The following is a 17,359-nucleotide window of genomic DNA, read 5'->3' on the forward strand; positions in this document are numbered from 1 at the left end:
AATTAGAATTAATAGATTAGCTTTAGAGATGTTTAACTCAACACATTTCCACTGAAGTGAATAGAAGTTTTTTTTAAAATGACAAACTGAGAATTTTCCATTCAGTTTTAACCTTTAAATTTTGTAGTATATTATATAATTTTTTTTTTTTCTCAGAAAAGTTCTTACTCCTTTGAAGCCTCTGCATCCTTACTTCCTGGTTAAGGGTGATCAGATGAAGACAACAGTTTTACTTGATGAATAATTTAAATGCCATATTTTTCTGTGGTTCCATACAGCAGAATTTCTTATTTGAATAAAAAGCCCCAAACCAACAAAAACCACAGCAAAACCAGAAGAAAAAACCCAAGTCACCAAACTCATATTTTTATAGAAACCAAGATAAGGAATTTTAAAAAACCCCAAACTGTGCGTGTAAAATATGCCAGAGAAAGGGTTAACTCTGTTCTGTCCTAGTACATTCTTCCATTGTTGCTAAAAGGAAATATAAATGCAAGCCGCTGCAATTTCTTTATGTTAATGTCAGAGATAATAATTTTGGACTTGTTCCAAACATATTGATAGCAATCTTGCTATTGATTTCTGCAGGATTTTCTTCAGTTCTTCAAAGCAGCTTAGGTTTTCCCTAATTTTTTTGACATTCATCATAATTCTGAAAAAGTATATTGGACTTTATTCCTTCTTGCCTTTTTCTACATACCAATAATCTCAGGTTAATAGTACCATTTAACAGGTTGTCAGTGTGGTCTTGTTTTCCACTCTTATGTGAGCCAGAGGCAGTGATTTTCAGGTCTTTAAAATTTATTTATCCACTTTTATATCCACTTAGCATGAAGCTAAGAGGAACTATGCTGAAATTCATTTTTCATTTGTAGTGTTTGATCTAATGACCTACATCCCTAATCCATACCCAGTCACGTGCAGAACTTCTATGATCAGAGGAAGTGTGGGGATAATATCACTGTTGTCATTCCCTAGCCTACTGATTGGACACAAAGAAATTGGATATTCCCTCCTGGAGTAGATATGAACCTGTATCTTTCTCAGTGGTAACTCATTGCTTATGATTAGGGCATTCAGCAATGAGCCATCTACAGAAATTCTTTCCTTTTTCATGGAAATATCTAAATATTTGCACAGTTAAGAGACAGAAATGAGATTCTCTCACCTCCAGGTGCATTTTGTGTGTACGACTGCAATCTCCCAGTAGCTACTGCACTGAAGGAGTTTCCTTGTGCCATCTTTGATGCCTGTTTCTCCTAAGGCATAGGGACCCAAAAATTTCCTATGTGGAACAGCATTACAGCAGTCTAGTTCTGAAATTCCATGCCTAAGTTTTTTGTTAAATGTGAACAACTGGATTTATTTACCTTTTAAGAAAATCGTGGGGATAAATGTATTTAAGAACTTAATACTCAGATAATAAATTGAGGAAATGATGCAGGTGATATTCCAGGAATGCCAAAAACTGGACAAGTGGAAGGACAGCAAAGTACAGACTTTATTCCTAAATACAGCATAATATTTTAACTGCCTCCTCTATTTGTGAAAAAATGAAATGTGAAAAATCACAAGACTAAGGCTAGTTTGCAATAAATTCTGGCTTGCACTTAAAAATTCCTAGTTTAAGCAACTGCTAATGATTCAAGCTTTTAAGTATATTTGAAAGCTATTAGGTATAACCTCATCTTTTGTATGTGGTTTTGGAGCCCTTTAAACTATTCAATTAAATAAATTGGTTCTTGCAGGAAAAAAGCTTCTGCTGATAAATACCAGAGTGAAATTAATGGTGGCAATTGAATTCCATAGGTTAGTGTAAAGAATTGTTGAAGACTTATCTAGAATATAACAATATGTTTTGTTAAAATGAGGAATCCGTTCAGTAATGGTAAATCAATGAAAGGCGGGATATAACAGCTCCTGTTCACTAGAGAGGAATAGTGACCTGCGGCACAGGGTTTTAAACACTTCCATTGTCAGGGGTTCAGAAATCTGTCCAGTTGCAGATGACTTTTTTAATGTCCGCTCTTAGGAAGTAATTCTGTGTCTTTCTATATAGTAAATGAAACTCCTTGCCTGCTTGCTAAGTCTGAAGGTTTTGTCGAGGAAGTGCAGCCAAAGAGAAGGGTTGTTCTGTCTCTGATATATTCTTTCACATTGTTGCAACCTACTGCCTTTTCGTATTAGTACATATATACATTCTGACTCTATATTTAAACAAAGACCCAGAGGATAATCCTGACTTGGAGCATTAGTCCATTAGGATCACTGATACCAACAAAGGTTACACACAATTTTAATGAAAACTTCTGTTGCCTGACTGCTGGGGAAGTAACTTTTAGGGGTGTAAATGCATTGACACTTTTTTGCTATTAACACATTCATATAATTTATACTGTTTGTGTTCTGGTGAGATACTAAATGCCCAGAAAACTTCAACAGAATCTGCGAAATCAGCTTCTAGTCTAACAATTTGCTTTCAGATAAATGTACATCTGTCCTCATGTCCTTACGACACCCTTACTATGTTTCAAGCTTGGATTTGGGGTGGTGATGTATGTAACGTGGTCAATCTTTGAACTGCTTTTCTTGCTGGGACTGAGTTCAATATCCAGCACAAATACAGTAATCAAACACAACCTGCAAAAAGGTTTCCAGGCAAAATACATTGGAGTCCTAGAAATGCAGAACCAGAAAGTGAAAGCTACCAGTGCAGCTCTTGTGAAATTCCTCTTCTGTGAATTGGCTGCTTGTATGATCAGGAATTGTTGGGGAGGGGTGAGGGGGTAACGGGATGCACAACAACAAACTCATGGGAGCATTTCTAATAACGGAAGGCTAAGAAGAAGAGGAGAATTCAACACAAAGGAACCAGAGCTAAAAAGAAGTAGGAATATGGAGAAGAAAAAGGTTGTAATAGATGCATGGCAATGTGAGCAGGTATAAAACAGTGCCAGTTTTCCAGGGGAAATCATGTCTGGGAAACTGGTTTCTGGTTAAAAAAAATAGAAGAATAGAATTTGATCCCATTTCTGGTATGATAGAGGTTATTGAGATAAACTGAAATTAGGAAGTTTTCACAGTGTGCATTTTTTTGGATCAAAAGAATTTGAGAAAAGAGACCAAATGCACAAGCAATTATGAATCCATGTACTCTAACAGCATGAGTTTTGAAGAACATAAGAGAAAATATTCCTTTTTTAGCACATTCCAATCACTTCAAAACTGAAAAGACAATTCAATTGTCCATATAAAAATCAAAGACCATAAGCATCTTTCGTTATAGCAGATGTCCCAAAAGAAAACAAGTGAAGTGTTTGTGTTGGGCTTTTATAATCTGTTTGTTAAACTCACAAATTTTACTTTTTTTTTAATATGCAGATATTTGAAGAAACCCAAGGTGATTTATCATATATTTCAAGATTTTATTGCTTAGGAGGAACTAAATTGCTTAGGAAAAAGTGCACCAGGACAAATAGATTGCACCTACTAATCATGACATTATGTTTGCTTGAACCCACACTAAATTGTTTTCAGTAACATCATTTCTATGATGAGGTTAAAGTCGAATCCTGCTCAAAAAAAGTAATCTGAATAAGGTCACCATTGTCATGAGATAAGCACTGGTTTGGGTAAACATGACTGAGAATGCTGACACGAGGAAATCTTTACACTTCAGGAATTCTTTTCATTGGTGGATCCTCCAAAATGGATAAACTAAAGTGTCCTTCTGAGCCTCACAGTGCCTGTGATTAAAATGTGTAGTATTTCAAATGGAATTCATCAAAATTGTCCCTCTTCCTTTGTAGTCTCTCTGAAGTATTCCCAAACTTTAGTTTTAGAGCAACATCTGAACACTATGATCATATTTTCTTGCAGTTTGTACTTTTCAGCTGTTCTGACTTTTAGCTCCGCATATCTTCCTATCTGACATCTTTCACATTTTTCCAGTTGTAACCCTCTTCTAGCATGTTACATCTTCCATCTGTTTTTCTTCCAGCCTGTTTTATTCCTTTACATTCCAATCTTTGATTTCCTCTGTTTACCAAGAAATAAGAATGTTAAAAAATATCTCCAAAATGGAATTTCTTTTTTCTATCCAATCTGGTCATCTTACTAGTGCAAACTTTTCATCCAATAAAACAAAGTTTTTAGGTGGAACTGATGTTTTATGCTCTTGGGCAAGTTCCTAAATGTAACAATTCATTACATTAGTAGACATCAGGCTATCTTAAGAAATTATGTGGCAGGCCAGTTTTATGTGTGTGCTTTAGCAAGCAATAAGCAGTGTAAGAATTGTATAATCAACATTTTATCACTATTAATGAGAATTAGATTAATCTGTAATCTCATTTTAGACTGAGAAACAGAAAACCAATTAATCTAACATTTATTTGATGAATGGACTTTGAGCATAACCTGGTGAAAGCAGTAGCTTTCCTCTGTACAGAATATGCATTAAAAATGAGTTTATTGTGTCCTAGTTTCATATTACAAATATTTCCAGTAAAAGAATACAAATCAATGCTATATTTTAGCATCTAACTTGCAGTTTAACTATACTACTGTATCATGTCCTATATATCCAATTAAAACTGTAGTTTGATCCAGTAGTCTTTAATATTAGTGGTCAAGTACTAAAGGAAGTAAGCTTAAAGACTCATTCTAGAACTACAGCTTATTTCATTCCATGCGTCCTATATTTTACCAGAGGACTCCTTAATGTAGCAGAAATCAGATTTGGTGAGTATTTTTACACAAAATCAAATTCTAAAGGCGCCATCTCAGACTCCTACAAAACATTAGGAAAGATAGGATTCACTGGTCAAGGAGGCATAAGGATCACATATATTCTAAATTCAAATGCACAATAAACTTCAGTCAGTTTTGGTTTCCATGTGCTTTTTTGCAGTGGTTACTGAATGCAAAGGATCTCTAATGCTCTATTAAATCTTTAAAGGCAAATACTTTGGGAGGAGAGAAGCTGTTAATACAGACATATAAAATTATCGCTGGTTCATTTTTAGTCTCTTCTGTTTATTTAGAAGTCCATTTGGTGAGGCAAAGTGCAATGCTAATTTTAGAAAAATTTCACAGCTGGTTCTGACTTGGGGCTTCAAAATGATGAGTGAAGGAACTGCAAATACTGTGTTACTCCTGTTTCTTAGTGTCCTCTAAGACTGTCTTCTACTGGTTGTTTTTGGTTTGTTTTTGTTCTTTTGTTGGGTTTTGGGTTTGTTTAGTTTGGGATTTTTTTTGAGGAGCACAAAAAAATTATTGTCACATCTTGTTTCGTTAGTCTGAATGTCTCCTTGCTTGTATTGTTGCTCTTAGCTGAACACAGTGTTCAGACCTGCTAATAGTGTGTAAACTGTAATCCTTACAGTTTAGTTGGAGCCCTGGATTTCCTGTGACTAATTTATTACACAGAGCCATGGGTCAAATAAACCCTTAGAACTGAAAGACATGTGAACATACCAAAAGAAATAAGCGTATGAGTTACAAAGTAATGTTTTGATTTCTTGTGTATCATCCTCTCCTTTTTAATCAATTTGTGTCTGTATAACATAGTGTTAATTTTATTCACAAAGGTAGAAAGAAGAAAACCTGATGGTTTTCACCTTGGTTAGGTTATATTTTGAAGTTTGATTATTACCAAGTTAAACTAGTAGAAGTAGAATCTCTAACTGCTCAGACTCTGTCTTCTTTATTGTCTACACTGTTTAGGAACTCATAGGCCTTAGTGATGTTTCCCTGTGTCTCTGTCCTTTTTCGCTCACCCCGCTTCTGTAAAATCTTGTGAACAAAATAGCAAAAATAGAGTACTTAAATTCTAGCACTTCTCCTAGTATATTTTGTGCAAATGGCTCTTGCAAAGCTGGAGATTATGAGAAGCAGGCTGAGGTGGGAGAAAAGGTACTGCTGTGTGTGGTCCATAATTAACACTGATACGGAACTCTGTGCTAGCAGCCATAGATAACACAGTATCAGAATACCTTGTTCATATTTATTAAACACCTTCTAGAGTTTTTCTATGCTGTATTGATATTTTGTAATCTATCACCTCCTGATACTATTTTTATTAATTTCTTTGGTGTTTGATATTCAAGTACGGTACTATGGTTACACAAAGGGCAGGAAAGACTTAAATGAGTTCTGCCCTAGAAAGATTGTAGAGCTGGATGCCTTTCTGTGAGAGAAGTGGTTCAGAATAGCATGGATAAAGGGATGATCCCCAGGCAGAAGTTCTCTTCTCCACATTATATGATTATCTTACTGCCATGCTTGAAAAAGACTTGCAAGAATTTGGCAATATTTTCTTCAGTCTCTGTTGCCTGAATTTTCCTTATCATGGGGAATAAAATCCTGCTGAGACATTTTGACTACAGTACTGGGCTGTAGGGAAGGCAGAACAGTCTGCAGTGTGCCATTAACAATTTTTCTCATGCTTTGTTTAGTGTTCTGTCATGTAATTGGCATACGATTTACTGAAGGGATTATTTTTAATGATATATGAAGTGAGATACCTTTGAATTTTGCATCTTCTATTTTTTTAACTGGAAATACAGAATGGGTTCCTGAACCTGGTCTATAACTTTGTGTATTTGAAATGTTTCTGTCCTTGAATTCCAGAATAACAGACTCGCCTGCCTTATTTGGAAGGAAATAATAAAATCAAGATCACAGAAATACTGAACCAACAGTATTACTAATATGATTTGGCAGTAAGAGAAGTTGAATGTTTTAATAGTTTTGTTTGTCTAAAAAAAAACCTTGCAGAAAGAGAAAAATTACTTCAAGCTGCTCCTAATAGTTTTCAGTGAGATGGAAATATTTCATTATGTGTTTTGTGAAAAACATACTGAAAGGTAAAGCTACTTTATTTATACAAGTCATTATTAGTATGGAAGTAGAGAGTCCCAGCTAACACACAGCAGATTAACACAAGTGAACAGTGCTTGTCTTTAATAATGAGATCAGGGCATCTGTCTCAGCAAACATAAAATGGAAACAGCTCAAAAGAAGCCTTTCTTGCCTACCAAGCTTATCAAGAAAATATTGAACCAGCTGGAGGTACATATATATCCATCACCACTAGAATGTATCTCAACAGAACTGTTAAATTTCAGGATGGACAATGTGTTCATCGCTGGGCACACTTCTGTCCCTGTCCACATTTTTAGAAGGCTTAATGCATCTATTTGTATTTCATGTCTCATGTGCCCAGAATCTATTTCTCTTTGTTATATAGAAGTAAACGAAAGTGTTGTTTCAAAGCAAATGAGCATCATTAATAGAAATAGTATTTCATATTTACATGGTGCACAGAACCAATCAGCGCACAATGGCGCCCAGATTCTGTAATTTAAGTTCTTCAGTATGCTCACAAGACTAGTTCATATTTAATGTTTCACTGTATGTTTTATTTTAAGGACCGAATTTATGTCCACCAAGTATCCTGTCTTGCTTCAGCATCATGTTTTAGGTTTTCAGTTGCATTGCTAGTAAAGATGACTATTCAAATGTTAAAGAATACAGAAACCTTTCTGGTGTATCTGAGGAAACTTTTTGTCAAATTCCAAGTGTTTCAGCAGAAGAATTTCTTCTCCTTACTCTTGGAAAAATCCAACTTATATCACACTTGAGATATGTATCATTAATTCCCTAAAGACCCAGGTGCCTGTGCTATTCTCCTATGATGGATGTTAGTCACATCACCTGCTGCACTACTAGGAGATGATCAGATATCCCAGTGAAGAGGGTGAAGTAGGAACCTGAATTGAGGAAGTATTTCCTGTAGAATAATTAGTAGCTTGTCTGTGTATTCTTTTCTCTGTACCACCCTTTTATCTGAATAGGTTTTGAATTTCCTTTTTCCTTTCCTTTCTTCTTCATAAGTGTAAAAAGAGAAAATCAAAACCTATCCAACATAACTAAAACATACAAGCTAAATTTAAGGTACTAATAATATGCTAATGCTAAAATTTTTCTCTTTCTTTAGGACATGAGGTTCTGTCAGGGTTTTGTGTCTCACCAAACTGTCAAGTTTAATGCTGGCAATGAACATAAGTCTTTGCCTTGTCTGAAAAGACAATCTATTTTTTTTTTTCGTGTTAGTTAAGCAGACACTGGTCCTAGCTGGTGTTTTCAGTGTAAAGTAGCATTTTGGTATCTTAGGCAGATCATTCTAATAGGTGTGTCTCAGATACTTTTAGCAGAATAAGGCCATTCTCAATGCACAGGAAAGGATTTATTATTTAATTAGTATGTTCCCTCGAAAAGTCCAATAGGAGTCCCTTTCACTAGTGACCATTCTTATCTGTGTCAAGGTGTGATATATAGTATATGAATTACTCTTCTGTCAGCAGATTATACTCGAGGATAGAAAAGAAAACAAACAAACAAAAAACCCAACCCCAAAAAAACCCCAAAAAACAAAAACAGCAAACAAAAAAACCCACCAAAAAGCCAACCAACAACTCCATGACTTTAGACCTGTGTTTTTATGTAATGAAATTTAATGGTTTAGTTGCATAGTTAGGAATGTTTTAAAACAAGACTTGTATGTGGTTAAGGTAAGGACTTATTCTGGCTACAAGCACACTAGAAATAAAGTAAAAGCACCAGCAGAAGGTCTGAGCTAGCAGGCACATCTGCCTCACATGTTCCAGGAAAAACAAATCAAGTCACAAGTGAAAAATAGACTGACAGATAGGGCAGAGAAGACCATTGTTTCCAGTCTTCTCATGATAATTGTATATAGAAGACATATTTGCAAAACACTTTCTTTAAAGTTCCATGTTTTATAAGGGAGTAATTTCCCTCAGCCTGGAGTAAGCTGGCTTTTGAATGGTCTTGGCTGGTTAGCACGAATGTATGCTGGTTTTTTGGTTATGTTCTAATACAGATCCTAGCAATTATAAGATAATTTTCTTTTCAACTCTTTGCCTGTGCTTCCTAAAATGTGCTTCTCACTCTTTGTGTTTTACTACCTAAAAAGGATTTAAGGGATAGAGCTACTCTGGAATAATAATTCCCCCTTTCCTTGCTTCCCCCTGCCCTGAGTCACACCAAAGTTGATATTGCAGTTGAGGCCTTAGGTCTGTGATGTGGGTGATTTTTCCTAAATTGATGAATGAATAACATAACAAGAATAATCTAATTTATGGAGAGACAAAATTGATAATTTTGGGATCAGTGGTCAGATGTGTATTTTTTTTATTTTAAAATAAGATACACAGTATTGCAGTATATTCATATGTCCATTACATAGTAATACAAGAATTAAGAATTTTTAGTCTTGCTACCTCTGTGTTATAATTACAATTCTTTGAGATTTTAGAATAGAATGTGAGGGGGATCTGTCTGCCTTATAAAAGATATTGTTGTAGAACTCAGTGCTTTTAGGCGTCAAGCAATAAAAACCTTGCAAGAAAAAAAAAAAGGAAAAAACCTTTAAGAACCTTGTTTATTGAATTCTGTTGGCTAAAACTGCCAAAAATAAATTAATAGCTGTTACCGCTGCAATGCTTTTTTTGTTCACAAGAAAAATACCTTGACATATTTTTTCATTCTGTGATTGGTGCACATTTCAAGGGTATAAATTAATCTTCAAAGGATCCTAGGGAATATCTTTCCTGGACACTTCACTTATACATCAAGTTGGCCATGTTAGCAATCTAATCACAATCCTGTAATTCAGTGGACAACAATTCCTTATTGTGAACAGCATAGCAGCTTTTACTATCATTTAGGTCAGCCTAAGATTGCTGATGCACCATATGTTTCAGGCCATGGATGATGGATGGTATCCTCTGGTGCCCATCCCTAAGTGATTGGAAAGATTGAAGACACACAGTTCACTTAAGCTTGCTTACTATTACATCAAGTAATCAGTGTGATAGGCAAACCTGTGCTCTCTGTGTCACACTGCCCAACTTTCTGCAGGGACATTGTGTCAAAAAAACAATCTAAGAACATTTCCGGATGACAGGCCAGTTACTAGAACAACCATTTAACAACTGGATTCATCTAAAAAGCTTAATAACATGGAAAAGTCAATATATGTTTTTAAAACACCTTTATTTACGTGAACCAGACATGCTGTTTTGTTTTTAAAGGGTTTATTTATTTCAAGAGTGAACTTATGCAACCAAGGTATAGTAAAGCAATTCTTTTCATAGTTCAGCCTCTAGTATGCTAAAACATAGTGTTCCTAATGTTAATCAGTGGGAAAGACTACTTTGAGATAATATTAATGCTTTAGAAGTTGTTTACAGTTTTGTGTTTAGAAACACATGATATCAGTTTAAAGTTTAAGGCTGAAATCCTTTTTTATTTCCCAGTGCTTGTCTCTACTGACAGCACTCAGTGTTGTTTTTATTTTCCTCAAATCTGTTTGACCATTATCAAACCCAGGATATTGAGAGCATTTTCCTTTTTATGAGGTGGTACTGTGCTGAGGAGTCTTTTGTATGACACAGGAGGAAAAGCCTAGATAATACCCTAAATCTTTCTTCACCTAAAAATCGTGCAAGACTTGCAGCATTTGTGCCAGCAGTCAGAATAGATCCAACTAAATAATATCAAGTAAGGTGTTTAAAATGTTACAATTTAAAACTACTTGTGGTGTATGTTATTGTAAAAATGGTAAAATAACTGAGTTGAAAGCTTAGTACATAGGTCATAGTATCTGTATGCCACTTCAACCATGAAAAAAAGGAGCTAGGCAGTTTTGTGAATTCAAAAGTTGGAATTTCAGGGGAGCCTTCCTCTTGTCAGTCCTTTGATAAATGACACACTGAATTCCATAACTAGACAATTTAGGCAGCAGCCTCTAAAGTAAATATTAAACTAAGGTAATGGAAAGAAAAGGGCTATTCTGAGGAAAAGAGTTTGGGGACAGTGATTAACACTGACTTATAACCAAGGCTGTCAAAGACGTGGGGAGTAGATGTGTAGGTATTAGCAAGATTCATCCCTGCAGAACAGAAAGTGTTAGAAAACTGAACAATTCTTGTAGACATTGTCTGAATACATGAACCTGTCCTTGTTAAAACTCAGGTTTTTGCAGTCAATGACACTTTGGTTGCTTACTGAGACACTTCCTGGGGAGAGAGGTTTGCTGCTTTACTGTAACTTGTTCTGCTCTAAAGACACTCACAGTAAGCACTAGAGCTCAGAGGGTAACCCAGAGTGAAGTCAACAAATGAATGTGAGGATGAATTGAAGCATTTCAAATATAAAATGCACTAGACTGGGATGGTTCATAGGGAAGGAGCCTACAACAATGGTTTAGTCCAGGACATTACTTTCTTTGGCCTTGTCAATGAGGGAGAAAGACCTATAATTAAGGAGAAAGGACTTTAAATATCTGAAAATGTATTTTTCTTCAAAGGACAGTTAAAGAGAGTGAATGAGAGTAACTTCTGGAAAGTTGATTTAGCAACTCTATTAGCCAATTATGCTAATAGGAACTTTAACTAAAATATGGCCCAGAGTCAAATTCATGTACTCTGAAAATTTTTTTGTGGAATTTTTTGCTTTTCTGAAACCAGATGTCTGTCAATGTGGGAAGCATAGAAGTGTCTGGGTCATATTATTTGGCTCCAGGTTGGACTTCCAAATGAAAGAGGCAGTGCAGCCTAAGCCATTTTGAATCACAGGCAGCTGTGAGAACCCCAGACAAAATATCCTCAACTTGTACTGTGAAGAGAAGTCACTACTCTTGCCTGAAATGAGCCCCACAAGCCAGGATTGTTTAGGTGGCTGTAAGTACTTCTTACTGGTCAGGTAGTGCAGTGTCTTTTCATAAAAAATAACGTTTTTTAAGTATCACAGACAGGGAGATAAATATTATATTTCTGCTAAAAGTAAATGTGCTACAATCATCCTCAGACTTTGCAAAGATATATTCTACCATATCTGTAGCATCACATCAGTGAAGAATGGAACCACCCCCAAGTCATTAGGAATATAGGATTTACATTTTGAACAAAGTAAATTAGTTCATTTCTGAGGGAGGCAGCACAAGTAGATTTTGGCTCTTATGCATGGCAGGGATTTTGCTGTATCTTTTAAATGAGGCACTTCTCCCTGAACAATCAGCCCTATCACTGCAATAAGAACCCTGTGATAAAAGTGATTATATTTTTTCAATCACCACAGTTAAACAGAAAAGAGGTTAAGCTTTTAACTACTGCAATCTGCTGCCCTTTTAAAATCGTATAAAGATGGCAGACACTTATGTTAAACACAGTGGATTGTTGGTAAAGTTAACCGTGTGCATCCAAAAGTGGCAGAATATGGACTAAGGTGCAACCTCAATCTGCGCTGTAATAAAGTAGCTGTTCATCTGTGGTCAGAGATCGTCATGAAAGACCTTGAGTTCCTTCACTTTATTTTGCAGAAAGGCCATCAGACAGCTTTGCATCATCTAACTCTATCAATCAAGGACCTCAACCACTGCTTTCTGCTGAAAGCTTTCCTGTTTGGCTCTGTTTTTCACAGACAGCTCAATAACTTGTCTGTGGAGCTGTGATAAATGTACCATGTGCTTCTAAACTGTCTCTTTAACACTGAACTGAATTTCAACTCGTAGTGCTTGTAACTAATTGTTTTCATCCAAAGCAATTTTTTTTACCAATTATTGTTCCAGAGGCTCTGATTATCTCTTTTTTTCTATTATCCGATGGCAATGGCAACATTTGAAAGCTGCCCTGCATACAGTGGACTGCTGAAAAACTAGATTTTACTAGGTGAATAAGCTGCCTAGGTTAAAGAATTAAATTAATGGGAATATGTATGAACAAGAAGTATAAATCTCAAATACTTTTTTAGACAAGTATGTATAAAGACCAGTGTTTCCTTGCCTCTGAATTGTAAGCCAGTCCTAAGTGAAATTCAAAAGAGAAGACTAAAATTAAGTGCAGTTTTTAAGGATTGAGAAAATATGATGACTTATGACAAAACGCTTGTAAAATCTGTCTTAGTAATTGTCCTAAACAAGAATACAAGTAAAAGTGCTTTTTTTTTTGGGGGGGGGGTCGTTAGACAACTTGGAGCTTACATGCAGAGAAACTGTTTATTTTAAATTTTAAAGAAAAATCAGTATGTTTATTACTGTGATAATGTGAAAATTCTACTTAGAAAATTCACAGCTGATTAGTTAATTCAAGTTGCAAAACTGTAGTACACATTCAGAATCAGAATAAAGCAATATTCTCAAGGAAAAGTGGCATATGTATTTACTTAAAAGAAAACAAAAGCCATAGTTAGCAGAAGCTGTTCTGGAATATATGAACATGGCTCTTATTAGGCATAATTTTGCTAGAAAGCTGCCAACTAGGGCTTTGATTTTTGGCCTGTATTTGGATAAAATGTACCAAGATAAAGATCTAATTTCTAGTTTTCTTTGTAGTGATTTTAGCAAGAGGAGAGGAAAGAGCATAAGGCATGTTAATTGCTTTTGGGAATACGTTATTCCAGGTTAAGAAGAATAAATATTGTACACTCTGAAAAGCGTGTTGATTTTTAGTGAACAGTACTAATTTACACATTCTTCATTTGGAGTACAGAGGTAAAATGGATCCTTTGGTGGATGTAGTCACAGCATAAATGTGCAGAATAAAAAATGAAATGGGATGGAGGTGTTGTATCGCATGAAAAGCAGGACAAGCAGTGGAAAAGAGCAGCCCACCATGCATTAGCTGTCACTATAATGGTGCAGGGGCAGAGGGTACATCAAAACACAGCTAGATTTGTTTAACAATTTTAGTGTGTAGTACCTATCTAGGAGGATTTTCTGTAAGAGTCTTGTTTCCTGTTATAACAGTATCAGTTGAGTACAGTAATATTTCTGATTCTCCCTTCCATAGACATACCCTTGCAAGCCCATTGTGAGATCCACTCTGTCATTTGCATTTGTTTTCTCCTGCTGAGCAAACCTAAATGGAATTTCTCTTCATAGGTGATCCCACTGGGTGGATCTCATGAGTTGTCCTGTCGCTTTTATTAAAGCATTTTCAGGTGTTCATTATGAGATGTATCTCCAAACCCTGAATCTAATTCCAGGTTGCGCTGTTCTGCTTCACACTGTTCCACCAGTAAATAATTAACATAAGTGCAGCTGATATATGTCATGAAAATTTTACTTTGCTAGGCAGAAGCTTCTGCTGGTGCACAGCTTTGTACGGTCTTGTTGGGGGAAAATGGTTATGAGGCTGCTGTGGACAACTCTTGACTTCCAAAATTTCTTGCACTCTCAGAGCTATAAAATGGAGAAACCATTTTAAGGCAGATTGAATATAATGTTTTTAAGGAAATCTAGCAGACTTACAACAATACACATAATTGTCTAAGTGGCAAGACAGAAATCAAAGCATCAAGACAGTCCATTTTACTGATGCACTGGATGCAGTAAGAAAATCTTTATCGGTAGTGGAAGCTAGTGCTGTTTTAAATACATGAGGCAAAGCTACAGGCAGATTTTTGAGCAACTTTTATAATTTAATCTATTTATAATCAAATTCTGTTTCAATTGCTTGCAGGCTGAGAGTGCAGGAGCTGGTTCTGGTTACTGTTACTGGTTCCCTAAATGAATGCGCTAAGATTTAGAAGCTGGGTTCACTAACAATGAGTTTAATTGATATCTACACACAGTACTGAAGTCCCAAAATTGTATTCTGGGCACACACTTGACTCAGTGAAAAATTGGGATAGATTATGTAGAGACAGTGTGTAATTCCCCTTGCAAAGTCCTCACAAGTGCAGAGGGAAGGCAAGTGGCCAAGCAATCCCTTGCGCGAGCCACCCAAGCTACTGGCAGCTACCAGGTCTTTAGAGGCAGTGATAAATTTGAGGGTAGTCATCTGACTTGCCTTAATCAGCACTGATTAAAAAGATCTAAATGGCTCCTGGCAGCCCCTGGATCAGAAGGATACAGATGCTCTCTCCCTAGTGGTATACCAGTCACCATTGGGTAGGTAAATTCCATCTATAAATGTCAGGGGTAACATTTCAGTCAAAAGTACAGTAGCACTCAGAATAGCTGGTGTACTGTGAAGATAGAAGAAGAATGTAAATAACACTGCAAATATTACAAATTTATTATATACATTGATTGGAAGGCCTTTTGGAGAGGTCGTGTTCTTTTTTACTGACTCTGAAAAGCTATGGCTTAAATGGAGGACACCTTAGAGATTGGCAAGAAAAATTAACAGTATAAATGTAATTTTAAAAGCTGGTTATCTTAAAGATGAGATAAATGGGAAATAATATTGTAGAAGTATACATATTGTATGACAAAATTAAATCAACTAATCATTCTTTATCCTTTTTCACAATTCAAGAACATGCAGGAATGCAATTAAATTGAAAGGCTGTAACTTTAGAAAGTTTAAAAGAAAATATTTCTTCATGTAACCCAGTATCTCAGATTCCCCTTCAATGAAATGGGACAGTATTTTTTCTTCCATCCCCAGCAAATATTTGAATTTTTCTGAGTTCTTAAACACCAGTTGTTGTATAAGTTAAACTAGTTATGCAAAGGAGCAGAGAATTGAATAGAGCACAATAGCTTTTCTTCAGCATTTTTAATGTAGTATCTAGACTTCAGTCAGTGGCTAAAAGACATCTTCTATAGAATTAATAATAGTGACTTTAAAAAGATAGAAAAGCTAGTTTTTACAGTTCCTGTAGTTAATTGTATTCATGGCAAATTATTTGCAGATGAAGAGAACCTAATCAATTATCTTTCCTTACAAATCAGATCTCAAAAATGATATGTAGAAATTTGGCCTTACACTGCTAATTCATGCAGAACAGAAATATATGGTTGTATTGCTACAAATTCAAGCAAGCAGCAGTAATATACCTGAGGAATGAGATGATAGTTTGTGGAACTCAAACCCAGCACCCAGGGTGAAGTTGAAACTCAGGATTTGTGAGGTGTGGAATGGAGGAAGACATTTGTAGAGTGAAATATAAGGTAGGTGAGAGAATGAATTCTAGCACACTTCCTTCTCTTCTTCATGAACCATTTACTGTGTAAATAATTTCTGGCTGGAAATGTTCATGAAGCAATGAGAAGAAAATAGGTCTTGGTCTCACATACCCTAAGCTTGTCTTTTCCTCATTAGGAAGAAATACGTTGGTTTGAATTTAAATAAAATAAATTCAAACTTGTCTGAGAAGTAATTTTTGTTGACTTTTATTAAATGAGGTGCCAAGAAAATGCACTATCAAAGTCTGTCTTTTCAGAGTATGTCCACTGAATGGGAACCATATAAGCGTGAAAAGACCTTAGAGGAAATGTTAGTCAGGTATTATATTTTCTGGTTAATGGCCACCTAGGAGAAGCAGTAAAATAATCATTGTAGTGAGTATTACGAAGTATGTCATATTGCACCTCACTGTAAATATCACTTTAATTTTTTATGGCACAGATTATTTGTAAGTTTATTTTTTATACTGCATAGCACTTAAATGTCACTGGTTCTAAAACCTTTATCCGGGAAGCTCATTAGTTGAGCTGTCTGCGTTTGTATATCTGCCATCAGCATCTGGTGAGAGGGCTGCTGCTGACCCTGCCAGACTTGGGTCATGAGGTCAGCAGGTCTCATTTATTATTCAAAATTGCTTTCTGACCTTTTATCAGCTAGGTCAAAAAATGCTGCATTCTCCTTGGCCGAATTTTATGGTGAAATCAGTATCACCCACAGATAATAAAATTATCAATACACGTGAATCTCATCCCTCTCTCCAAAAATGTACTCACTTTGAGGTTGATGAAGTTGGAAGAGTTGCCTGTACAAACACGTCTCCTTCAAGATCATGGAGGCACCTTGTCATCCTTGTGAAGTAACACACGTAGCTTCACATCTAGCTCATGATTTGATTGTGCATCTGCTTTCCTCTGGTGTGGTACAGAGGCAGATGAAGGCAAAGCTCCTTAGTTAACTGATGACCTCTCATTTTTATCACTCCCACACTTTGCAGTTAGCTATTAACTGTTTCTGTTTTTAATGTATTTTCACTGGTAACTGTATCTTCTATATTCAGTTGCACACCTGTATCAGTTGAATATAGGAAAACTTAGTAGCATGGTAAAGCAAGAAAAGTCAATAAATATTAAGACTTTTTCTTGGAGATTATAACAGAATCTGGAAAGAAAAAACATTGAATCAAAAATATTTTTTTATTCAAGATGTGATCTAGATCTAGGAAGTCACTGGCCAGAATGACTTTAGTCCAAACAGAATCCAGAAGAACCCTGAAAAAATTAAAAAGAACCGATGATCTGAAATTTTACTTCTGTGGTGATTAAAATAGGAAGCATAAATGACATTGCAGTAATAAA

The 17,359-nt window shown here is 35.7% G+C and overlaps 1 protein-coding gene across 7 annotated transcripts in view; it reads left to right on the plus strand.

Annotated features, from left to right (window-relative positions):
- The window catches only part of WDR72 (WD repeat domain 72), a 103,744-nt gene that overhangs the window by 62,387 nt on the left and 23,998 nt on the right, over positions 1-17,359 (plus strand). The gene's annotated exons all lie outside the window — the stretch shown is intronic.

This window comes from Chamaea fasciata, unplaced genomic scaffold (genome assembly GCF_029207755.1).
Source record: "Chamaea fasciata isolate MVZ Bird 193981 ecotype frontalis unplaced genomic scaffold, bChaFas1.0.hap1 SCAF_14, whole genome shotgun sequence".
NCBI classification, from domain to species: Eukaryota; Metazoa; Chordata; class Aves; order Passeriformes; family Sylviidae; genus Chamaea; species Chamaea fasciata.